The sequence below is a fragment of the Psammomys obesus genome, unplaced genomic scaffold (genome assembly GCF_907164565.1).
Source record: "Psammomys obesus unplaced genomic scaffold, mPsaObe1.curated_primary_1811, whole genome shotgun sequence".
In the NCBI taxonomy this organism is placed as follows: domain Eukaryota; kingdom Metazoa; phylum Chordata; class Mammalia; order Rodentia; family Muridae; genus Psammomys; species Psammomys obesus.
The window spans coordinates 5,377,801-5,393,510 of record NW_026596073.1 but is presented as its reverse complement, the minus strand read 5'-3'; the positions used below and the strand labels follow the sequence as shown (position 1 = coordinate 5,393,510).

Below are 15,710 nucleotides of genomic sequence, written 5' to 3'. Positions count from 1 at the left end.
TTCTTCTTCTTCTTCTTCTTCTTCTTCTTCTTCTTCTTCTTCTTCTTCTTCTTCTTCTTTTTTTGGTAACTTTTATTGGTTTACATCCTGCACCCCAACCACAGTCACTCCCCCTCCCCTTGTGCCCACACTCCATCCTTGCAAATCTCCCCCGCCCCCCGAACAAAGGGAAAAAAAATTGTTACAGGGTGTCCCACAGTATAACCCTTTTGTCCACACTTCTTTACTTGCAAATGTTCATTGCAATGACTCTTGGCCTGGTATGAGGCCTCTGTCTTCTGCTGCTCTGTGGGATCCTGCTGTTGAGGTCCAAGTCTGGCATTTCTTGATAGCCTCTGAGCTTGTTATAAGATGGCAGACTTCCTTTCTCAGCTGGGTTCCCTCTTCACTTAATCTGGGAAACCCCATAGTCCTCAGGGAGATTACAAACCCAACCCTTTCCTGATAAGAAGATCATTCAGGTAGCACCTGAAGAGTCCTGGAAACACCCACCATATGCTAAAGATATGTCTTGGTGTCTTGGTTTTCAATCACTGAGTTTTAATTGCACCTAGAGTTCTTCCCCAACCCATAGAATAATTACGTAGAATAATTACGTACTGTGTTCCACCTTTGTTGGAATAATGTTCTTTTGGGATGTATACACTTTACCCTTATTCATTCAAATGCTGATTTCTCTCCCCTACTCTCTGGTTTCAACCCGGACATTGCATTGTGATACTGATTCTAAGCATCACCTGTCGCAACTTTGTGTAAGCATGCCAAAATAAAGCAACCAGCCACAATGTTGAGCACTGAAGAGAAAGGAGCAGGAGTTGGGAGAGGGGAGAAGCTGGGAGCGCAGAAGCTGGAGGAGAGGTCTTGGAACGATGTGGAGAATGAACCAGACCTAAGATTTCACTAAAAGCAAGTAGAAAGGGTAAAATCTGAATGGTAGGAACTATGCGGGCTTGGAGGTTTAGGATGGAGTAACTATTGCCCAGCATTGTGTTCTAGGTTAACTAAGTAAATCCTAGTCTATGTGTGGTGATTTGGTTAAACAGCTGTTTAGGATTAACTGCAGCTTTACTAAAAGATATATCAATAGTAAATATTATTAGCACTAAAACAACAAATGGCGCCCAACTAATCTAAGGATTCATACCCTTTAAATCATACTTTATCATAATTGGGTGGGGGGAATAAGCTTCCAGTGATATAACCCAAACTTAAAACCTAAAAACTCCCAGGTCAATTTCTGTTTCTTTAAGGGAGACTTTTAAACAGGCCCAGGTGCAAAAGACAGCCCGCTTTGGGCAGACTTAACAAAACAAAACTGGCAACCTCTGCAGTCTAACCAGAGGAGTACCAAAGCATGATAAGCCCGTGTTACTGTATGTAAATCAAGTAGCCCTGGTGCTTCTAGCCCCGTCAAATCAAACACACTCACCCTCAAAATCTCTCCCACTGCCCAAGGTTTTTAAAGATTTATTATGTATACAATGTTCTGCATGTACACCTGCACTCCAGAAGAGGGCACCAGATCTCATTATAGAAGGTTGTGAGCCACCATGTGGTTGCTGGGAACGGAACTCAGCATCTCTGGAAGAGCATGTTCTTAACCTCTGAGCCATCTCTCCAGCCCTGACCAAGGTTTATAAGGCTGTGTTTCACACAAATAAATGGGCCAGCACCATCTATTTCATCAAAGACCGTTTGATACTTGTCATTTATTCTGGGGAAGGAAGGGCTCCCCTTCCCCACAAAGAATTCATCTCTGGAACCCTGGGACTTGGCTGTTGTTCAGTCAGTCACATGCTTCTGGCTGCCAAGAGCTTCTGCCATTCACTAGTGTGCCAGGGTGGATCACTGTCACCATCTTTCTAAGTGGCACTCTGCCCACTGCAGTGCCGGTCTTCGGGAGCAAGTGACTGTCCGTTCTTGAAGCAACCATTTTGTACACCTGGAAAAAACTGGGCTTGTGCCTCTTCCTCTCTCAGTTTTGGAGCTCTGAGCCTCTGATATTTACTGCCACCAACTTAGCCAGGCCAGGCGTTCATTGCCACCTGGCTCGTGTTCTGGAGCCCTGAGCTCTGTGACCCTGTGCTTCACCCTTTTCTGCCCTGCAGGGTGCACTTTCAGTTTAAGCTTCATGGGAGAGTACCTGACAAAGCCCAGCCTCTCACTGGAGGCAGAGTGACACTACTCCATCAACACTGGAACCTCACTGGAACTCCTCTCAGATATCCTATTGTTGCCCTGTGTCATGGAGATCCTGTCATTTTGGTTCTGTAGGACCGGCCCCTTCACTCATTTCAGCAGTTCATAGATGGCGTAGGTGTTAGGGTGGGCCAATTCAAAGCCCTGAATCTGGGCCTGGGAGGTATCTCCGCTGATCAGACAACAGGATTTCCTGCTCTCACACCCCCTGGGCCAGCTCACCAGCAACCCCCACAACCAGAGCAGGCTCTACCTTCCTGCCCAGGTGAGATGTAGGGCCCACTCTCCGGAGTGTTGCAGCCAGTGAGGGACATGGCCAGTGCTCCTACTCTCATGACCTAGAGCCAGCTCTACTGCCTGCCAAGGGATGGGGGAGGGGAGCTTTTTTCTCTTGTCCATGGCAGAGTCAGGGCTGGCTCTCCTGCCCTCAGCTGACTCACCTGCAAACCCCACATCCAGGGCCAGCTCTGCTGTGCTCCCCAGGTGAGGGTCAGGACCAGCTCTCCCACTCTGATGACCCTGGGGCCAGCTCTCCTACTTGCTGTAGGTGGCAAGGAGCAAGGGGGCCATCTCTCCCTTGCCATGTAACTGCAAAAAGACAAGCTGAGGGGTCAGCTCTCCCATGCTCACACCCTTGGGGCTGGCTCACCTGTGCCCTGCCCTCAGCTGGTGTGCTGCTGCAGTTGAGGGGTATGGACAGCTCTCCTGCTTGCACAACCCCGGGGGGGGGCTTTCTTAATTTAACTACTTCACAACAGGAAAAAAACCTGACTGCGGGCATTTTTAAGGCAATGGGGAAAACTTGAATGTAACTGATATATGTTAGATCACTTTATTGTGTTGCGTGAAGCTTCATAGGGGTGAAATGGTAGCATGGTTTTTAAAATAGGATGATGTCCTTGTATTTAGGAGATGCCTGGTATGACACCTGTCAGGAAAGTTGCATGGGGTCTGCATACTTTTAAGTGGCTCAGCCTTAAAAAGATGCACATTGAGAGAAATCCACTGTGAAACATATTGACAATTGGTGCAGATTAAAAAAAGGCTCCTTTTAACACATGCAGGGGCATGGGACAAATGTCCAGGTGGAGGTTCATAAACCATAATCTGATATTTTAAATTACAAGACAAGCTTATCTTTGCAACAATCCACAGCCTGAATTCAAAATTATAATTTACAAATGTCTGCAAGTTTTGCACTAAAGTCGTCACTGCAGGGTCAGCGGCCTTCTGTCATCTGACCAGCACTCAGCTCCCCCACCCACCCACCCATTGCAAATATGTGAGAGCACCCCAGGTCATGCACTCAAATGTCACCTACACCACAGCTCTCATTCTCTCATCTGGTCCTTGGTTACACCAGGATCTGCGTGGTGTCAGGACCACCTCAGAGAGAGTCCAGAATATGAAAGCAGCACTAATTTTACAATCTGAGATAAATGAAAACGAAGGACTAAGAATGGGAGATGGGGAGCAACAAGATATAGCTCAGTGGATAAAGGTTGTCAGGCCACCAAGCCTGACAACCTCAGTTGATGCCCAGGATTCATAGAGCCAAGGACAGAACCAATTCCTATGAGCTGTCCTCTGACCTTCATACATGTCTTGTCATGTGTACATGCCCATACATACATATCACACACACATACACACACACACCAACAAACAAACAAACAAACAAGGTAAGTGCTGGAAGGATATGAAGAAAAGAGCACCCTTCCTGGTAGAAATGCAATTTAGTATGCCCATTATGAACAATAGTATGGAGGGTCTTCAAAACCTAAAAGATCTACCATATGTCTAGCATATGATCTAGTAATTCCACTATTGAATAATATGAACACACACACACACACATATGTTTTCTAAGACAAGGGTTCCCTGTATAGTCCTGGTTATCCTGGAACTTGCTCTGTAGACCAGGCTGGCCTTGAACTCAGAGATCTGCCTGTGTCTGCCTCTAGAGTGCTGGGATCAAAAGGCATGTGCCACCACCGCCCAGATGGGTACATAATTTTTAAAATTATGTTTAGTGTGGTGCTATTCATAATAGCCAAGATATGGAGTTAAAACTAAGTGGATAAAGAAAATATGTTCAAGCTAGGCGCAGTGGCGCACAGCTGTGATCCTAGCACTAGGGCAGGTAGAGGCAGGTGGATCTCTATGAGTTTGAGGACAGCCTTGTCTACAAAGTGAGTCCAGAGCAGCCAAGAGAAACTCTGTCTCAATAAAAACAAACAAACAAACAAACAAACAAACAAAAAACACCCACACACACACAAAAAAAAAAAACCCAAAAAGAAAATGTGTCCATATGTATCATTGTATATCATGGAATATCATTCAGCTACTAAAAGCCAGGAAATTCTGTCGTTTCTGACAAGATTGGTGGAACTGGGGGTCATTACATTGAATGACCTAAGGAAGACACAGAAAGATAATCATTGCATAGTGTCATTCACATGTAAAATGGTACTTGCAAAGGCTGTTGAAGACAGAGAGAAGGCATGGGAAAATATTGATCAAGAGCTACCAAGTTACACCTTAAAGCAAGAAACCTGCAGTGTTTCCTGCATAGCAGATAACAATACTATCATTTAGATATGCTGGAAAAGGGGTTTGAATATTTTCACTGGAAACAATGCTGGAGGAAGAGGCACGTGCTTCATTTGATTTAAGCACGGCAAAACACACTCATTGAAGCATCCCATGGCACCCTGGTGATATTAGTAACGACTATTTTTGTACATTAGTTAAAAATTGAGTTTAAAAAGATGACACAGAATCCCAAACTGAGAGTACCCAGAGCAGGAGACACTTTCTGGAAAGTTTCTCTTTTGTCTCAAAGTCTCTCTGGAAGATGCTCCATCATGAAGCCCGACTTTGGATGTCAACAGAGAACACTGTGGAAAGACTAGGATTGACAGCAGCACCCCGGCAGGCTGTCCCTGGCTATTGTCTGAGCTGGGGACCACTGCCCCTCCCCAGCCATCTCCGGTATAATGAGGGAACACGAGCTCTCATGGATATTGAGCCCTCTCTTCCTACTCTTGTGATGTTTTCCCTGACAGTATAGATTTGGTTTTCCCCCTGCTGATCTGTCTGCTTGTCAGATTCTCACATCAGGTCTAGTTACCAAAGCTTCAGGAGATAAAGGGGAATTCCTTTTACCCCAGTGCCAGATAATAGAAAACGGTTTCCACTGACCTAAATGAAGAGGGGAAGAAGCTAGCCTGAACAGAGTTCAGGGCTTGCTATTTTCAGCCATTCGTTTGCCTGTCAGTCAAGGCCTTCAGGGGAAATGGGGTTGCTCCAATTTTGCTGAGAGAACATCTGGAGAGGCTATTGAAAATAGACTTTTTAAGATAGCCCTCTTGAGCACTTAGCCTCTCAGACAAGAATTTAATCCCAAGCACCCACTGGGAGCTGAATGCTGTGCTCAGTCAGGATACGGTTATCTGACTTCCGGAGTGCAGGTATTATCAGTCAGCTCTGGTTCCTGACGCTACAGGAAATAATCATCTTAGCCTCAGATTTGGTGGTGACAATGACAGAAAGAAGCAAAAGAAAACAAGTCGGCACAGACTAACCCCCTTGTTCAAGAATTAAAGCAATTGAGGTAGTAAGCCCAGGGCATTGTGGGTCATGATTGGCATTCATAATTTACATGTTAGAGAACAGCCATACTACAAGGCGAATGGTGCAGAATCCTTGGGATTTGAAGTTACCTTAAACGTTATTAGTTGCAGGGATTACAGACTGACTTTGGGCCAAATGTATCATATGGATTTGTAGCCTGGAGGGATTTTTTTTTTTTCTTTTTGTAGTTTTAAATGTGATTTGGTCAGGTGTGGTAGGACACAACATGAATGCCAGTACTCAAAGGGAGCCAGAAGCAGGTGCATCTCTGTGGGTTCTAGGCCATCCTGGGGTATACATAGCAAGATTCAGGCCAGCCAACCTATGTAGGAAGCCCCTGTAATACTTTGAATGAGAAAGTGCTCCATAGGTCCACGTATTTGAACACTTGGTTCTCAGTTGGTGGTACGAGGGGAGGTTTAGTAGGTGTGGTCTTACTGGAGAAGATGTCATTTTGAGATTTGATGATTGGTGCCATTTCCAGTGCTCTCACTGCCTGTGACTTCAGTTCAAGATACAAGCTCTCAGCTCCAGGCTCCAGCCGCCATGACTCCTTGCTGCCCCATCTCCCTGCCATGACAGGCTCTTTTCCCTTGGGAACCATGAGCCCAAATAGACCCTTCCATCTGTGAGTTGCCTTAGTCATGGTGTTTCATCATAGCAGCAGAGAAGTGACTAAGAAACTAAGATAGACTTTGCTTGGAGGGGGGAAAATGTGATTTGATAGCATATTTAAAAATCAAATGGTTTTATATAAAGACGGGAATTCCTAGTTTCTCTTAAACAAGTAGACTCTCACATTCCTTCATGAGATCCACCAGCTGGTTCTAAATAACAACTGTGCTCCTCATATCCTAGCGTCCAGTCCAAAGGAGACTAGCTTGTGTGTGTGTGCGTGCGCCTGTGCATGTGATTGCTGACTTTTTGAGGGCACATGTAGAGGTCAGAAGTCAACAGCCAGTGTCTACCTTTTTTCCTGTTTTAGGTTTTGAAAAGCAGGATCTCCTACTGAACCTGGAGCTGACCATTTCAACTGGACTGGCCAGTACGTTCTCCTCATCTGCTTGTCTGTACTTGAGCAGCACTGGGCTCACAGGTGCGTGTGGACACACCCAGCTTTGACACAAGTGCCAAGGATCCAAACTCAGCTCTTCCTACTTGAGCGGCAAGCACTTTCTCCACTGAGCCAAGCCCTCCTGCCTCGATTCCTTGTCCTCCATCGTGAGTCCTTACGGCATATTTCCTATCTTTGCTTAGTCGTGGAAAATTCACTGAGGCAGTTAGTCCACCAGAGAAGCCTGCTTGGACATGAGTCTAAGCCCACAGAAAGTCTTTATTAGCTGGCTGGAGACTACACTGGGTGTTCAGGATCCCAGAGTAGCACCGAGCCTTTCCTAGGGTGAGCGTTGAAGCACAAGAACCATGTTCTGGGTTGACATACGTCAGTTAACAAGAAGAGTTAGCCTGTTCAGGAGCTGAACTACAAAAGCCAAACAGCAAGGTGAGAACATGTGGAGGCCTCCCCAGAACTGTGGGCCTGGACAGATTAGGTCTTTGTTTTGGCTGGTGGTGCTTATGCTCAGTTTTATGGCCTGAACGGTACTTCCATCATGGAGTCAGCTGTGCAGCCTATTCAGGTCTAGAACCCTGCCACACTTTAGTCATTAGGAATTTCAAAACTTTGAACTGAAGTGTGCCATCCAGTGTTCACGACAGAATACTAACAGATATTGCAGTAAACTCTGTTGATGCCTTAACCCCGTGCCAGGCATATAGTATGTACTTGATGAACATGGGTTTCTCCCTGGCTTCATTTTTTGCTTCTTTTCTTGTATAAGGTTTTTTTTAAGCAAATATTGGAGTGACTTCTATGTGCAAGACATCACATTGCAAACTAGAAATAAAAACATGAATAAACCCAGACTCTGAAGGCTAAAACCTGAGATACTTATAGCTTAAGCTGACTAGGGTGCCTTCGGTCACGGCACTGGGCCAGAATGTACACCAGACTCCCAAGGTAAGATGGGCCCGTCTACTTGTTAAAAAAAGATAAAACCAAACCGTAGTCTGTAACTTTGTGGGGCATCAGGATAGCAAGCCACATGGTTTGGACATTGTCTGGGATCTAAAGGTGCCACATTCAAAGGAGCTGAGTGCCCGGCTGGGGCTCAGTTGAGGATCTGTGGGGAATTTGCCTTTGCATTAGGGGTAAAGACCTAAACAGTCTTCAGAATGGCTGAAATATGGCTTTGAGAGCCCAGGAATATGGCTCAGGTGGCAAAGTGCTTGCCTAGCATGTGCAAAGCCCTGGTTTGATTCCCAGCACCAGGTAAATGGGGTGTGATGGTAAGTCCTGCAACCCCAGCGCTTGGAGGGTGTTGCTGGAGGACCGAGAGTCTGAGGCCATTCTACCTACATGGGGAGTTCAGGACCAGTTTTGTCTACTTGAGACAAAGTGAAAACAACAGGATCGAGAGAAACGAGCTCACACATATACCTGCTCATTGACATCTTGTTTGGTTGTAGAATAACTAATGTCAGCGTTTTGGGGTGCTGTCAGGAGCTGACCATTATGTTTTCCCCATCTTTACCGACGTTCGCTACTCCTTTTTCTTCTTAAAATAGTCGTTCTTACAGATGTGAAACAATGTCTTAGTAAAGCATTCTTTTTTTTAATGACCAATGATGGTAGGCAACTTTTTGTGAGCTTGTTATTTGTATATCTTCTCTGCTGATAATCTTGTTCATACCTTTTGTCTATTTTTAAATTGTATTATTTGAATTCTTAAAGAATAAACAATAGGATCAAAAAAAAAAAAAGAAAGAAAAAGAAATGGCTTTGAGAATTCTTCCAAGTTTAAATTCTTAAATTAAAGGGAGCAGTGGGGAGAGTTTTAATGCAGGCACACCTGTGTCATGTGGAGGTCAGAGGACAACTTTTGGGGGTTGGAGAGACACAGAGAGTAGAGCGTAGGAAGATTTTCCCCATTGGCGCCAGAGCCTGAGGACTCAGCTCAAAGGCTTTCTCTACCCTCACCTGACCCCACCTTGGCTGAGCGGAGCTAGGAGGGCCAACTTCAGTTTGTGAGCTTCAGTCTGTGGCTAGCTGGTGCTTGGGGTAGGTTAACTTACTTCAGAAGGGCGTTGAGGATTCTCAGTATTTACACTACCCTCAGCTCCGCTTTAAGGAAAGGAAGGAGGGAGGTCCCTGCTTCACTTTGCCTGCTGGTCCAAGTCAAAACACCCCAGCAAAGATGCAAGAAAACCCTGAGCTCAGATGCTCTGCAGAGAAATGCCAAGCAAACGAACTTCTGGTAGCTGCAGAAGATGCCAATGCAGGCCGGGTACCAGCCACAAACCACGCCCAGGTCTGTTTTCCATAGCGGCTGCCTGTGCAGCCCCAGCACCCGACTCCAGGGCAGCTGTGCTGGAAGCATGGCTGGACTCACATCTCATGGGAACAGAGCCAGACACAGAGGCAGGTGGGGTCTGACCTGTGTCATTACTCCTTGTTCCACATTTTCCCCCAGGAGAGCTCATGAAATAGAAACTTGATAAAATTTAAAATTCAAGGTCACACGCGAGCCTCGTCCCGGCTGGTTCATTCTGTCTATCTTGCTTTTTATACGAAGCAAAATGTTTTCCCAGCCCGGAACCTTTTTGGAATATTTATGATTTCGAGTGTTGAGGCTGAATGATGAATATGACTTATACCCACCCACAAAGTGAAATCGATCCTGAATCTCCCGAAATAAAACTCTAACAGGGAACATGCGCAGTGAGGTGTTGACTGGGTCCTCCTCCAATTGCCCCCAGAAGCTTATGTCCGGTGCAGTGCTGTACTGATGGGGAATTTTTAATTCCTGCTAATTTAATTTCTTCTATCTGTTCTTTTTCAAATGGGATTTCCATTAACAGAATTGTACACACTCCCATGATGCAAAAGGGAACAGAAGCTTGGCTGGGCTCTGTCCTGGCTGGCTGACCCATGCACCCTTGTTACAGAAATGGAAGCACCAGCATTAATATACGTGCCTACTAAGACATTTCTCAAGGCATTATTTTTGGTAAGCTTTTTATTATGTCTGCGTGTTTCCACAATCAATGGAGTCTTCATTTTATATTTCTTATGTTTAATGCAACGTGAAACCCCACTCTACATTTTTTTTTTCACTCAAGATTGTTTTTAAGACCTGAAAAAAAAATGTTGCCTGTGAAACTAACCTCTTGATTTTATGCTGGTCTCCCAGTTACAGCTGCGTTGTGAATTACTGATTGATCCCCTTGTTAGGAAGCATGATCTTCCCTTGGAAATAACTGGAGATTCACAAAAGCCTGACTTCAGAGAGAGAAGTGGTGGGCCAGGAGGTTAGGTGTGCACAGCAGGTTATACGGAACTGTTTTGAAGAGGGAGGGAGGGGCATTCACTTGGGAAAACGCACGTGATAAATGACTAAGCATATAAAATAATCTTCTTTCTGTGTCGGCTATCTAAGAAGTTAGATATGAATTTATGCATGTATACACTAGCTGTATACATGAGAAATCTCATACACATGGCAAACACAGCCAGTACACTCAACAGCAAGCCAACTGACAACGGCAACGGGTCAGGATAGGGATGGGAAACTACAGACTTTTGATTTAACGTGGTATTTGGTTGAATAAGAGTTGCCATTATAACATAAAATAGCAATAATTACAAAACATTAAGCTGAAAAAAGAAAATGACACACTTTGCTTCAGACTTCTCTTTCTCGAAGCTAAGTGTTAAACTGGCACCTTCCAAACAACCTCCTCTCTCTTCTCCCTCAGTATGCCCCCAGCCCCAAGTTCCTAGCTAATGTCTCACTCTTGTGCCACATGAGAAACCAATCCACACTGCCATGTGAATAACTGTTGCCTTTACTCTTCCCAGAGGTGTTAGAGCACTTTGAAGGGCTGCGAACCAGCTGTTAGGTGTAACTGCATCTGCTACCTTTCTAATTAAACACTGCCGGAGGACCCCTGAGCAGCTGTGAGGAAAGACGGTTCCCTGTGGCCACCACTCCCAGACACTCCATCTTAGTGTCCCGTCCATGTTCATATGTACAGGGCAGGGCAGGGCAACCCCCCACAACCCTATCCACACCCCTACTCCCCCACCTCATCCCCTTACAACCTCACTGTCCTTTCACTCTACACTAAGAACTAGATGAGGGGCTGGAAAGAGGGTTGTTGCAGAGATCAGAGGTCAGGCAGCTCACATCTGCCAATAACTCCATCTCCAAGGAATCTGGTGTCTGCTTCTGGCCTCCTGGGGCACCTGCGCATTCATATACATCCCCACATATACATGCTACACACCACATACTTAAAAAAATAAAATTAAACTAAAAACATATTTTTCTGTTTTCTCTCTACCTGCTACACGGAAACTTACAAATCTTTCTCCATGTGGACTGGCTACCAGGATCTAGTCTGCAGAGATAGAAGTGTCTGGACCAGGCTACTCTGTTAATAAGCCGGAGGCGGAGGCTGTTATTAATGTCTGTAACATACCTTGGCTGATTGCTTGTTACAACAGTTCCCTCAAAGCTCCTGGACTCCTGGTCCCTATTCTGCCACTAACAGCAGTCTCTGTCCTGTGTCAGCACCCCCACATTCCCAACCACCTCCTAGAAATTGCTGGGTAGCTCATTACTATCATTATTAGAGACCTAATTTAGTTGTGCTCAAGGTGTGAAAAGACTCCAGCCACATTTGGAAGAAAAATACTTGAACCTTTTCCATCTTTCCAAAATGTTTCAAGATGTTCCTCATGTGTGAACTCAGAATCTACAGGCGGCCCAAGGAAAAGTCCTTACATCAAGAGGAGGATCAGTGCCCAGGAAATGCCATTGTCATACCCCTTAGAAAATTAGCTCTGCAGGAATGAATGACACATTTCAATTTTTTTCTTTTGTGTGTGTTTTGTTTGTCTGTTTTGAGACAGGGTTCCTCTGTGTAGCCCTGGCTGTATGCAACTTGCTCTCTAGACCAGGCTGGCCTCGAACTCAGAGATCTACCTGCCTCTGCCTACCAAGTGCTGGGATTGAACGGGTGTACCACTGTGCCTGGCTCATTTCTGTTTTTTGTTTTTTCCTTTTTCTTCTTGTTTCTTTTTTGCCTATCAAGGTCTCACGCTGTAACCCAGACTGGCCTTGAACTCAGGTTCAAACCTGAGCCTCCTGAGTCCTGAGCAAAGGTGAACTGCCGCACCCCGCAGTGTTGAGCTATGCTTATCTGCTCCTCGTCCATAGGAAAACACAGAGAGTCTGTTCTTTACTGAATATATCACCTGTTCTTTGGTGGCCAGGCAGCATGTGAATGGCTTCAGTGCTGCAGCTCTGCTCCTGTGAACGGACTCAGAACACTGCCGAGGCACTCTGTGGCCTACCACCTGGTCAGGTCCGGCCTCCTCAGAGCTAGGTGTCCTGAGTAAACTCTGTTCTCTGTTTTCTATGGCTGCAAGTTCTCACAATTCTCTTCTCACTGCCCTTCTCTGACTCTCACCGGGCTGGAATTCCCAGCCCCTGCCGATGTGGACAGCCAACTACACCGCCAGCTCTGACTACATGCTTCCTTTCTATTTCAGAGTGTCTGTCTTGGGGCAAGAGAGGTGGCTAAGCAGCTAAGAGGGCTTGCTACTCTTCCAGAAAACCTGGTTTGGTTCCCAGTACACATATCAGGTGATCGACAGGAGGAACGGACCCTGTCCCTGCCAGCTCCAGGGAATTTTCTGGTGTGTATGAGCACCCTCACACACATGGTATGTACACTCACACAGACATACACGCATACACATAAATCAAAACTAGAGCGTCTGTATTGTCTTTTGCTCTAAACCTTACCCCACCGCTGCTGAAGGCCACTCAACTTCCCAACCCAAACACTCCTACCCGCCCCCCCAGCAGACAGAGGCAGCTGTTGCTACATCACAATTTACCAGTGACTTGCTTTCTCCCTGTCACATGCGAGTGTGAAAGTGACAGTTGTTCACTGCACTCCCCACCATATGGCAAAGGCACTTCCGGGGCTGCCTCCTTCCCTCGTCCCTTTTTTATCTCTAGTTCTCAAAATCCTGGAGGTTTTGGTCTTTAGCAGAAAAAATATGCTTCCAAGAGAAAGAAATGAAGGCCTAGGAGAAGGGTATAGGCTGTTGGTAATGCCCCCATAGTTTAAGTATTTTAAAATCCTATGTATGTGCTTCATCTAAAAAGCAGCTAGAGTCCTCTAGGGCCCCTCCATCCAGAAGAATGTGGTATAATCCACGTATGATTTAAATAATAATTATTATAATTAGTATAGAGGTCTGCCTTCTGAGTGCTGACATTAAAGGCATGGGACACCATGCCCCACCCTTAGCAATTTTTTTAGTGGTCACATTAAAACAAATTTTAAAAAAGCAGATGAGCATGATGAGGCAGTCCAATAACCTTAGAACTCAAGAGTCTGAGGTAGGAGGATTTCGAAGATGGCCACCCCGGGCATAGCAAAACTCAAAAATTAACAACAACAAAGATACAGAAAGAAGCCAGTGGACCTAAGTCTTAATTGTATTGCATTGTGCTGTCCCCTTTGTTCTAGTTTGCAACTCCATGCTTTCTTCACAGATAAACATGGAAGACATAAGCAGGGATGTTGTAGTAGCACAGCCAGTCGCTGAAGCCAGGGTAGACACTGTCACATGTGGTAAGGTGGTGACCGCTCAGGGCCTCGGGCACTTCTCGGTTTTCTCCTGACAGCCCATCTGTCATCTGCAGAGCAGCATGGAGGGCAGCAAGTCTGTGCAGCCAGAAGCAATGAGAGAGATGCCCAGAGTGCTAGGAGAATAATAGACGAAGCTTCTTTGTCCCCACCCTGAGAAAAGCTGCTCTCAGGTTCAAGGCCAGCTGGCGATGTGGCTCAGGAGTGGAATGCTCATCTGACATACACGAGGCACTGGATTCACCCCCAGGAGCACAAGAAACAAAACAAGAACAAGAGCTTCACTGGGCGTCCACCTTGCAGTCAGAGTAATTATCCCTAAGGAAACAAAGACCATAAATGCTGATGAGGACATGCAAAAAGAGGAACCCTAATTTGCTGCTCGGGAGAGGGTGATAGACCCAGTGTAGCCGCTATGGAAATCAGTGTGAAAGTTTATACGTACAGTGTCTGTGAAGACGCAAGAAGAAAGCAGCCATCTACAGGGCTGGGAGAAAGTTCAAAAACTAAAACCTAAAAGTGCAGCTACCTTGTGGTTAGCTCTACCACTCCCGGTGTATGCCTAGACTAGAGGAATATGTGTCTGTGCTGGTTGCTCGTCCATGTTTTTTGCTGTGCTATTCCCAGCGGCCAAGACATGGAACCAACCCTAAATATTTATCATGGATGGAAAGGTAAAGATAATATGATGTGTATATATAGTATTTATATATTATATCTGTATACATTTTAAGTACAATTTATTCAGTCATAAGAAGAGTGGATTATGTTGTCCATAGGAAAATCAATGAAATCAGGTAAAGTAAAAAGCCAAGGCCAGAAAGACAAATAACACATTTTATCTTATGTGGGAAATTTAGATTTAGGTGTAATCCTACTTTAGTGAATATAAGACATGAAAATAGAGGGCAGCTTCGAGTTGGGGAAGACAGATCTAAAGGATGGAAGCAAGAGATGCTATTGAGGCAATAAAGTGAAAATATCACACATTTTCTCTCACAGGCAAAACTACACACACATACACACATACTCACATGTGACATAAAAACAGATGGGAGAAAGAAAGCAGGTTGGGTGGGGAGGCAGTGTGAGAAAGTGAGGTGGGGCTGGAATAAACTGTTACAATGACACACCTGTATGGAAATGGTGCGGTGGGATCCATTATCTTGTAGGCTGGCTAAGCAAATCAGTAGAAAAGAAAGTGCACCCTAAAAGGAAGGACAAGGGATGTGACGCCGTTGTTTTTTGGACCTTGTAAACTCACTGCTTCAGGAGTGCTCTTAGCAGATAACTGTTTACATAAATCAGTCTGAGCAGCATTCAAGAGACCCATCTAGTTGATCCCAGCACTCTCGAGGCAGGGACAGTGGTTCGAAGCCAGCCTGGTCAACAGAGTGAGTTCTAGGACAGCCAGGGCTACATAGAGAAACCCTGTCTCACAAAAAAAAAGAAAAAAGAAAAAGAAAAGAAAGAAAGAAAGAAAGAAAGGAAGGAAGAAAAGAAAAAGAAATGTGTGGCACCAGAGAGGAGAGCACAATGTCTGTTTCCCAAGTGGAGGCCACATGGTCCCAATTACAAAACCACACAACTCTGGGGCTCAAGAAACTCATGTAGATTCAGGAAAATAATAAACGGGGGAGGGGAATGGGTGGCTAGACACAGGTGAATGAGTACCTGGTGTAGATGGTGTAGACTGAAGTCGTAATGAAGTGGGTGTAAAGATTTAGTTGGCTGCAGTCAACTCATATGACTGTGGGGCATGCAACACCCATCCACAGAGCAGAATGGTGCTCCCTTGACCCCTGCAGAATGATTGGGTTTTGTGAGTTGCTTGAGCAAGAACAAGGAAAGTACAGTGTAAAAAGAGGGATGGTCAGCATAGGGCTGCTTCAGGTTACCTTCTTGTTACAAACTGAGGCAAAAGGCATTTCCTTCTGCTGGCTCAGACTAACTGGGTTGACTGCTGGGCATCTTCTGTTTGTGCAAAGAGTGGTTGTGAGGATTAATCTTGATTGTCAGTTGGACAGGATTTACAGTCACTGAGGAGATAAATATCTGGGTATATGGTGAGGAATTATCCAAATTAGGCTGAAGTAGGAAGATTTATCCTAAGTGTCGGTGGGACTATACCATGGGATCCCGGC

General features: G+C 45.4%; 1 long non-coding RNA gene across 1 annotated transcript; it reads right to left on the bottom strand.

Moving 5' to 3' along the window:
• Positions 1 to 12,791: 12,791 nt before the first annotated feature.
• LOC129690383 (uncharacterized) lies at positions 12,792 to 15,367 on the bottom strand. Its single transcript, XR_008722290.1, has 3 exons — positions 15,241 to 15,367; positions 14,700 to 14,774; positions 12,792 to 13,884 (listed from the first exon to the last, which is right to left on the bottom strand). It is a non-coding gene; the product is annotated as an uncharacterized LOC129690383 (long non-coding RNA).
• Positions 15,368 to 15,710: the final 343 nt, after the last annotated feature.